The sequence below is a fragment of the Leuciscus leuciscus genome (assembly GCF_965113295.1).
Source record: "Leuciscus leuciscus genome assembly, chromosome: 24".
Classification (NCBI taxonomy): Eukaryota; Metazoa; Chordata; class Actinopteri; order Cypriniformes; family Leuciscidae; genus Leuciscus; species Leuciscus leuciscus.
In genome coordinates, this window is record NC_138723.1 from 25,627,568 (window position 1) to 25,635,328 (window position 7,761).

Sequence of the window (7,761 nt, forward strand, 5' to 3'; positions counted from 1 at the left end):
ACTTTGACTTGAGATCCAATGACTCGAGACTTGACTTGACTTGAACTGTATGACTCGAGAATGACTTGATATACATTTTTATATAAATCATTGCAACATCAATTGATGAACAAAATGAAAGCAACGGAACCATTGACGCCAGTCATCAGATTCTGAGCGATTGCGTGACGCTGCACAAGCCCAGAAAAAACATACATCGCGGTGAGCGCGCTAAATACAAAAACATCTCCCAGCATCGTTTATTTTTGGATATAAACACTAAAATTGACCATATTCATACAAGAAGATTTGCTGTATGCATAATAACTGGCAAGGGATATCGGACGACCATCACAACCTTGAACAGTCGAACTTCATTCACCACGTCTAAAAGTAGGCCTAAGCTATGGCTTGTTTAACCTGTTTGTTATAGTTAATTTGACTATCGTTAAATCTAGAGAGAATATTGGTCAAAACAGCATGCCTCTTTATACACAATTATGTTTTCAAATGTAGCTTAATGTTGTCAATATTCAAATAATAATTAATGATGGCATATGTTTTGTATAACATTTGCCACATTTCTTTCAAATCATGCTTTAAAGCCAAATATGTCGTTCTTTCCAATGACGAAAAACAACATAGAAAACTGTTAATGTTTTGTCGTGTTTTATGTTTCTCTTAAAGCAGGGTCAGATGTTATCAGGGGGTTGGGGGCAAAATGCGAGCAGAATTAATATAAAAATGTCCTTATGTATAGTTATTATTATAATTATAACATATGATATTAAAAAAAAATTCCAGAATATTGGCACGATTGCAAATGTGATAATGATTTTATAAAACAGTTCAGTAAACAAAGAGTGAATATTGTGATGTGACATTTTAGACATAATATTCCAAATGTTTCTCCAATGACAATAGTTCCAAACAAGCCACAGAAAGAGTTATGCATATCTGAACAAATTCGGGGTTTTTTTGTTGTTTTTTTGTGATTCAGTGACCTAGTTGCTTAGTTCCAGAACGAATCTGCCGTTTTAAACAAATCAGTTGAATGAATGCTTCTATGACTCGTACATTAAGACGGTGATTTGGCGCCACCTATTGGCGGTTTTAACTTCATAATTAAAAATATATATTTTATTATTTTTTAGCATCTAATTAAACATATGACATTTACTATAAAACCAATATAATTAATGCATCACACTTGTGAATTTACCTTCAAATGTTTTATCTTCAAAACATTTTGTATCATTGTTATTATAGTAATTCCAAATTTTGATAATCATAAATGCATGCTAATAAATTATATGAATATTACGATATAAATGTATATAAATGTTTCTGTTTGGTATTGTAATTTGACTTCGACTTGACTTGACCCTTAGCAGGACTCGACTTGACTTGCTTGAAGTGAACCACTGACTTGACTTGGTATTTGTGTACTGCGACTTATGCCGAGTTCAGACTGCATGATTTTAGCCCCGATTTTGGCTCGCCGACAGGTTTTGAGAAATCGCCGACAAATGCCCGAAATCACAGGCAAATCGGTGCTCGTTCACGCGAGTGACAATCACGCAGTGTGAATGAGCAAAGACGCGATCTGAGAGAATCACCGACGAGTCGCCGACGCCCGTGAGATATTTGGCATGCTAAATATCTGGACCTGTCGGCGATTCAAAATCCTGCTGTGTGAAAAGTGTTCTGACTGAAAACTACATCGGCGATGACCGACAGCCAATGAGAGAGCAAGATACAGAGCAGCGGGGAGTTCGGGGAGGAGTTATAGACCACAATATCAGTATTTTAATAGATATATTTACAATTATATCAAACAGAAACAAAGCACAAACATTTGCTTGACCAGCAGCAACAGCAGCACATTGCAACATTATTTATTTACCCCGAACTCTCTTTGCAGAACACACAGTCCTTGCTCCCCTTGTCTTCCCAGCCATTTCCTCACGCATAATGTTTTTCTTTTTCTCCTTTTCGCTGCAAATCAGTGCACAGACAATTTGGATCGCAAGCTTCTTGCAGGCTATCATTTTTAATAACAATTTCAAACTCGCGCGAGAACTGCGGTCTTACGCACGCGGGATTTTGTGTTATTTCCTTATCACTTCTCGCGTGTGTTTGGTTGCGAAACGTAGTTTGCGGGCCAGACAGGAGTTGTCGGCGATTCTTCCTCCTGAAAGTCATGGAGTGTGAAACCTGTCGCCGATGCATCGTGCAGTGTGAACACACCAGCAACTGAATGTTACCCTGGATAGTCATGCAGTGTGAAAAGAACAGTGACCCAACTACTTTGAAAATCGTGCAGTCTGAACTCGGCATTAGACTTGCTTGAGACTTGATGGTAGGGACTTGAGACTTACTTGTGACTTGAACATGTGTGACTTACTCCCACCTCTGCTCCCTCCCACTACCTTAAAGTGACGCACGACGGCACCGCCCGCCCCTCAAACAACACACTAGATCGCGGGGTTTTCAAACTTAGCTAGATGACTGACACTGCGGTTTCATGACACTCTCTCTGGGTCAGCGGCAGCGCCAACACAGATTTTAATGTTGCGATATGATTTTGTCAAAGGTTTAATAGACAGACGAAATGGAAGAAGATCGCGTGGGTGTTTGAATCGAGATCACAGACTTTTAAAGATGAATGTCTTACGTTTACGAAAGAGCCGAGACACACAGAATCTGTATTACATGTTTTTTTACTGAACTTCACTTTTTTCCTCTTCAACGCATGCGCACACCATAAACATCACGCAGCTGATTCTATAACAACCAACACAGCTAGATTACTTCATAATAGTAGCCCCCTTGCTTTTTTCCTAGCAGTGTGTAAATAAATGATTCTAGTTAATTATGTGAACACATTTCCCCCTCCCTCCCAAGAAACTAGACTTATGCATAACAAAGTCCTTGCCAAAACAATTGAACAGTCCAATACATAGTGCAAGGCCTACACTGTCACTCTGTGACAAAGTCCTTTAAGTAAGCAGGGCGGACCCTGGCTCTTACGGGTCGGCCCTCCTCGACCTCAGGCTGTGGCCATTCCAGAACTGCTGGGGAGTTCCCCATAGCTGGACTTGTGGCACAGCCCGGCCCTGGATCTGACTGGAGGCCAGGGGAAAGCAGATGAGATTGCAGGTCAGGGGCAGGTTGCTGGGGCACTGGTGACAGTGCGGCCTGAGGAGTATGGGAAGCCTGCTGTGGCCCTGTACATGTCGGCACCGGTGGAGGAGGGGCCGATGGCAGTGGAGCCACCATTTCCTCACCTGGGTTCCGCACTTTCCTCAGTCTTTTAGCATGCCATCGTGATCCGTCACTAAGCATGAATGTGGCTGGGCCCAGCTGGCGGTGCACCTGAAAGGGCTGGCTCCAGTATGAAGCCATCTTGTTGCCCCGATGTGGCCTACGTGCTCGAACCCAGTCACCTGCGGTAATAGCAGTGGCCTTGACCCTGTGTTTCCGGTCAAAATACTGCCGCATCCGTTGCTGGTGTCTGTTTACAGCGGCTTTGGTCTGAGCCTGAGAGCTGCCGGCTGTAGGCACTACCATGCCTTGTGCCTTAAGTCTGTCCAGTGGCAGTTCCATCTCCCGGCCCAGCATGAGGAGTGCTGGAGAGGCCCCAGTTGTAGCGTGTTGGCTGGCCCTGTAGTGCATTAAGGTTTGGTTGAGTGCTGTCTGGAATGTACACCCCTGAGCCAGGTGGGCCCGGACGCCATTCTTTAGGCTCTGGTTGAACCGCTCCACACCGCCATTTGCTTGAGGATTGTAGTATGCTGTGCGGATGTGTTTGATTCCCCTATCACTGAGGAACTGAGAAAAGTCTGCAGAGATGAACTGGGGTCCATTATCTGTCGTGATGGCGCGAGGCATGCCCCAACGCGCGAACAAGACTTCTAGAATGTCTGTGATTACCTGGGTTGTGACAGTTCCAGCCGGAACCACTTCAGGCCATTTCGAATGGAGGTCGTACAGCACCACAAGGAAACGCTGATGATGGGGAATTCCACGTCCATGGATTTCTCCACAGATGTCAAGCTGGAGATGTTCCCATGGGCGGGACGGCCATGGAACCGGCTGCAGAGGGGTTGGCACTGGAGGTCCAGTTTTCCCACTAAGGAGGCATGGCACACAATCTTTAACAAGGGCTTCAATATCGCGATCGATGCCTGGCCACCAGATGAGATCTCGGCATCGCTGTTTGAGTTTAACAATGCCTAGGGGCCCCTCGTGTGCCATGGATAGCACGCGGGCCCGCAGGCTACAGGGCACCACGGTGCACAACCCCCTGGAGACACAAACATCACCCCAACATGAAAGTTCATCACGGACCCTTGTGAATGGCATGAGCTCGTCACAAACCTTTGCTGGCCATCCAGAGCGAATGTACGTGCGTAGCGAGGATAGTGTGGGGTCACGCTCTGACTCATGCTGCAACTCCTCCAACGACACGGCAGACTGCAAGGGCGTGTGAAGCATGTGAATTAATTCAGTCTCTGTCAAGTCAAGTCAAGTCAAGTTTATTTGTATAGCGCTTTTCACAATACAGATTGTATCAAAGCAGCTTCACAGTATTAAATTAAAATAATACAACAAATAATACACTCTGTGTCCTCGTCCGGGGAGACCATGGGTGTGGGGGCATCGATGGAACGAGAGAGTAAGTCGGCGACTACATTGTCCCTTCCAGGGGTAAATTTCAGTACATAGTCATATTGCCTCAGCCTTTCCCCCCATCTGTGCAGGCGCAGGGGTTTATGACCGGATCCAGATGCCGTCAGCAATGCGGTCAGGGCCTGATGGTCAGTCCTGAGGGTGAAACGCCGTCCGTAGAGGTAAAGGTGCCACCTCTCTGAAGCCCAAACACAGGCAAGCGCCTCACGCTCACCCACAGAGTAGCGCTGTTCTGTTGGTGTTAATGCCCTGGAGGCGAAGGCTACAGGTCTCTCCACCCCGTCCTGCACCTGTGAAAGGACTGCACCAATAGCCCGATCTGAAGCATCACAGGTGACTAGAGTCAGACATTCAGGGTTGAAGTGGGCTAGTACAGGAGGTGTTGTGAGCTGGGCTTTCAGTGTTTGTACGGCCTCAGAACATGCTATAGTCCAGTGCCATTGCTCTTCTTTTTTAAGCAGCTGGCGGAGGGGTGCAGTGGTCTGTGAGTAGTGGGGCAGGAAACGGAGGTAGTAGGCCGTCATGCCTAAAAATGAGGCCACTTGAGAGGCTGAGGTCGGCTCTGGAATCCTGTGTATGGCATCGACATTGGACTGTAGAGGGGAAATCCCTTTGGCTGACAAGCGGAACCCAACAAAGTCGATGGCTGGGGCAGCAAAGCAGCATTTTTCTGGGTTCAGAGTCAGGTTGTTCTGAAGAAGGGCTTGAGCCACCCTCTGGAGGTGCTTGTTGTGTGTCTCGATGTCTTGGGCATGAATAACAATGTCATCCAGAAAAACCGCTACCCCAGGGATGCCGGCCAGTATTGTGCTCATCACCTTCTGAAAGCAGCTAGGGGCGGAGCTTAATCCAAAGGCCATTCGAGTGTACCGGAACACTCCAGCATGCGTCACGAAAGCAGTGAGGTCCCTGCAGGTAGCCCTGACGTAAGTCAAGCTTTGTGAAGACTGTTGAGCCGTGAAAGTGTGCAGTGAGCTCCTCTGAGGTAGGCAAAGGATATCTGTCTGGAATAACTGCTTTATTCACCAAGCGTAGGTCCACGCATATTCTTATTCCCCCAGATTTTTTCTTTGCAATGACTAGGTTTGAAATCCAGGGAGCAGCGTTGACTGGTTCAATAATTTCCATGTCCAGAAGTGTCCCAAGTTCACGGGTGACCTCGTCTCTCAAGGCAAAGGGGATCCTGCGCAGGGGCTGGATGACAGGTTACACGTCTGGGTTCACCAGAGGCCTGTGTGTGAAGGCTGAGAGACAGCCTAGGCCATCGAACAGAGCTGGCCACTTTTGCTGCCAAGTGGAGGTGATGTGGTGAATGTCGGAGCCAGCATCATCCCTGAGCGTGAACCCCAGGCCTGTGAACAGGTCCAGGCCTAGAAGGTTGGCTCCCCTCCTCGCAATGTGAAAGGGGAAAGATGGTAGGTGCTTGGAGCCATAGTGAACCGGCACGTGGAGCACACCTAGGATGTCAATCCTGGAGCTGTCATAGCCACATAGAGCGGTGGCAGGATGTTCTAATGGCAGGTGAGAGAAAAACTTAAAGTAAGTGCTTGAATTTAGGAGCGATGCAGCCGCACCAGTGTCCATTAATAAGGGTAGGGTTACTTCGGCTAACTGGACGGTACATGTTTTAAACGCCACCTGACCAGCGGTCACATTTCTGATCTCAGTATAGTTGTGCTGAGCTGGTGGAGGTCCAGTGTGTTGTGGGAGCGTGGCCGGGGCTGAACGGCACATCTTGGCAAAATGGTTTTGCTTCAGACAGTTTCTACATTGTTGTCCTTTGGCAGGACAATGCTGTGCCTTAGAATTGTGTGATTTAGAACCACAGTTACCACATACCTCTGCAGTTCGCCTATTGTTCTGTCTCTGCGTGAATTGTACTGGGAAACCTTGCTCTGAACACCGACTGTCGTTGGCGGAGTGCATGCTGGTGTGATAGGCGGGCTGTAACTGCTCTGTAGCTCTGTCCGCGAGTGGCCGCGTGCCTGCTAGCTGAGACGTGCATTCCATGGCTGTCTCGATTTGCAGCGCTATCTTCACAGCTCTGTTTAAAGTCAAATCGTCCGCTTCTAGTAACAGCTTTTCTCTTGTTTTCTCACACGATGTCCCCTCAATGAACTGGTCCCGAAGTATTTGATCTTGCAGAACCCCATAGTCACACAAGCGCGCCATGTCTTTTAAGTTTGTCACGTAGCTTCGAACAGACTCACCGGGTCGTTGCAGGCGCTTTCGAAGTTTATACCGACGGAGTAAAGTCCTTTGGTGGCCAGTGAAATGGGTCGTCAAGAGGGTAACTGCAGCATCATAGTCGTTGGGCGTCCCAAGATTGCGAAAAATGCGTTGCCCCTCCACTCCCAGACAATGGCGGAGGAGCGCCATTTTCCTCTTGTCAGTAATGTCATCAAAGCCTATAGCGTCCAGGTAGACTGTGAAACTCTCCAGCCAGTTTGCCCATGGAACTGGAGGATCTCCGGGGACGGCAAGAAAGTGTGCAGGTGGGGGTAAACCAAATTCAGCCATCCTCGTCGCCAATCTTACGTTTACGAAAGAGCCGAGACACACATAATCTGTATTACATGTTTTTTTACTGAACTTCACTTTTTTCCTCTTCATCGCATGCGCACACCATAAACATCACGCAGATGATTCTATAACAACCAACACAGCTAGATTACTTCATAATAGTAGCCCCCTTGCTTTTTTCCTAGCAGTGTGTAAATAAATGATTCTAGTTAATTATGTGAACACAACAGAATGGTGCAGCTCTGTAATGAGACATTTCATCCTCTATTGAAACGAAAGTGGCTAACTTCTGTCAACCTCATCTATAAGCAAGGGCAAAAATAAAGCAATTTAATTTGAATTAATATCTGTAATATTCTGTAGTAATAAAAAAAATCGATTTGTAAAATCATGGTGAATCGATTTTTTCTCCCAGCCCTGTTTCATGTTGCCATTTGAAATAACTGAAATGTTAAAGTGGGTTATTTTTTATGTCCATATATCCACTTAATGTTTTTATGCTACTGAATGCTTTTGTTCCAAATCGACTTTTATTGGCAATAAACAGACTCATCGATAGCCGCA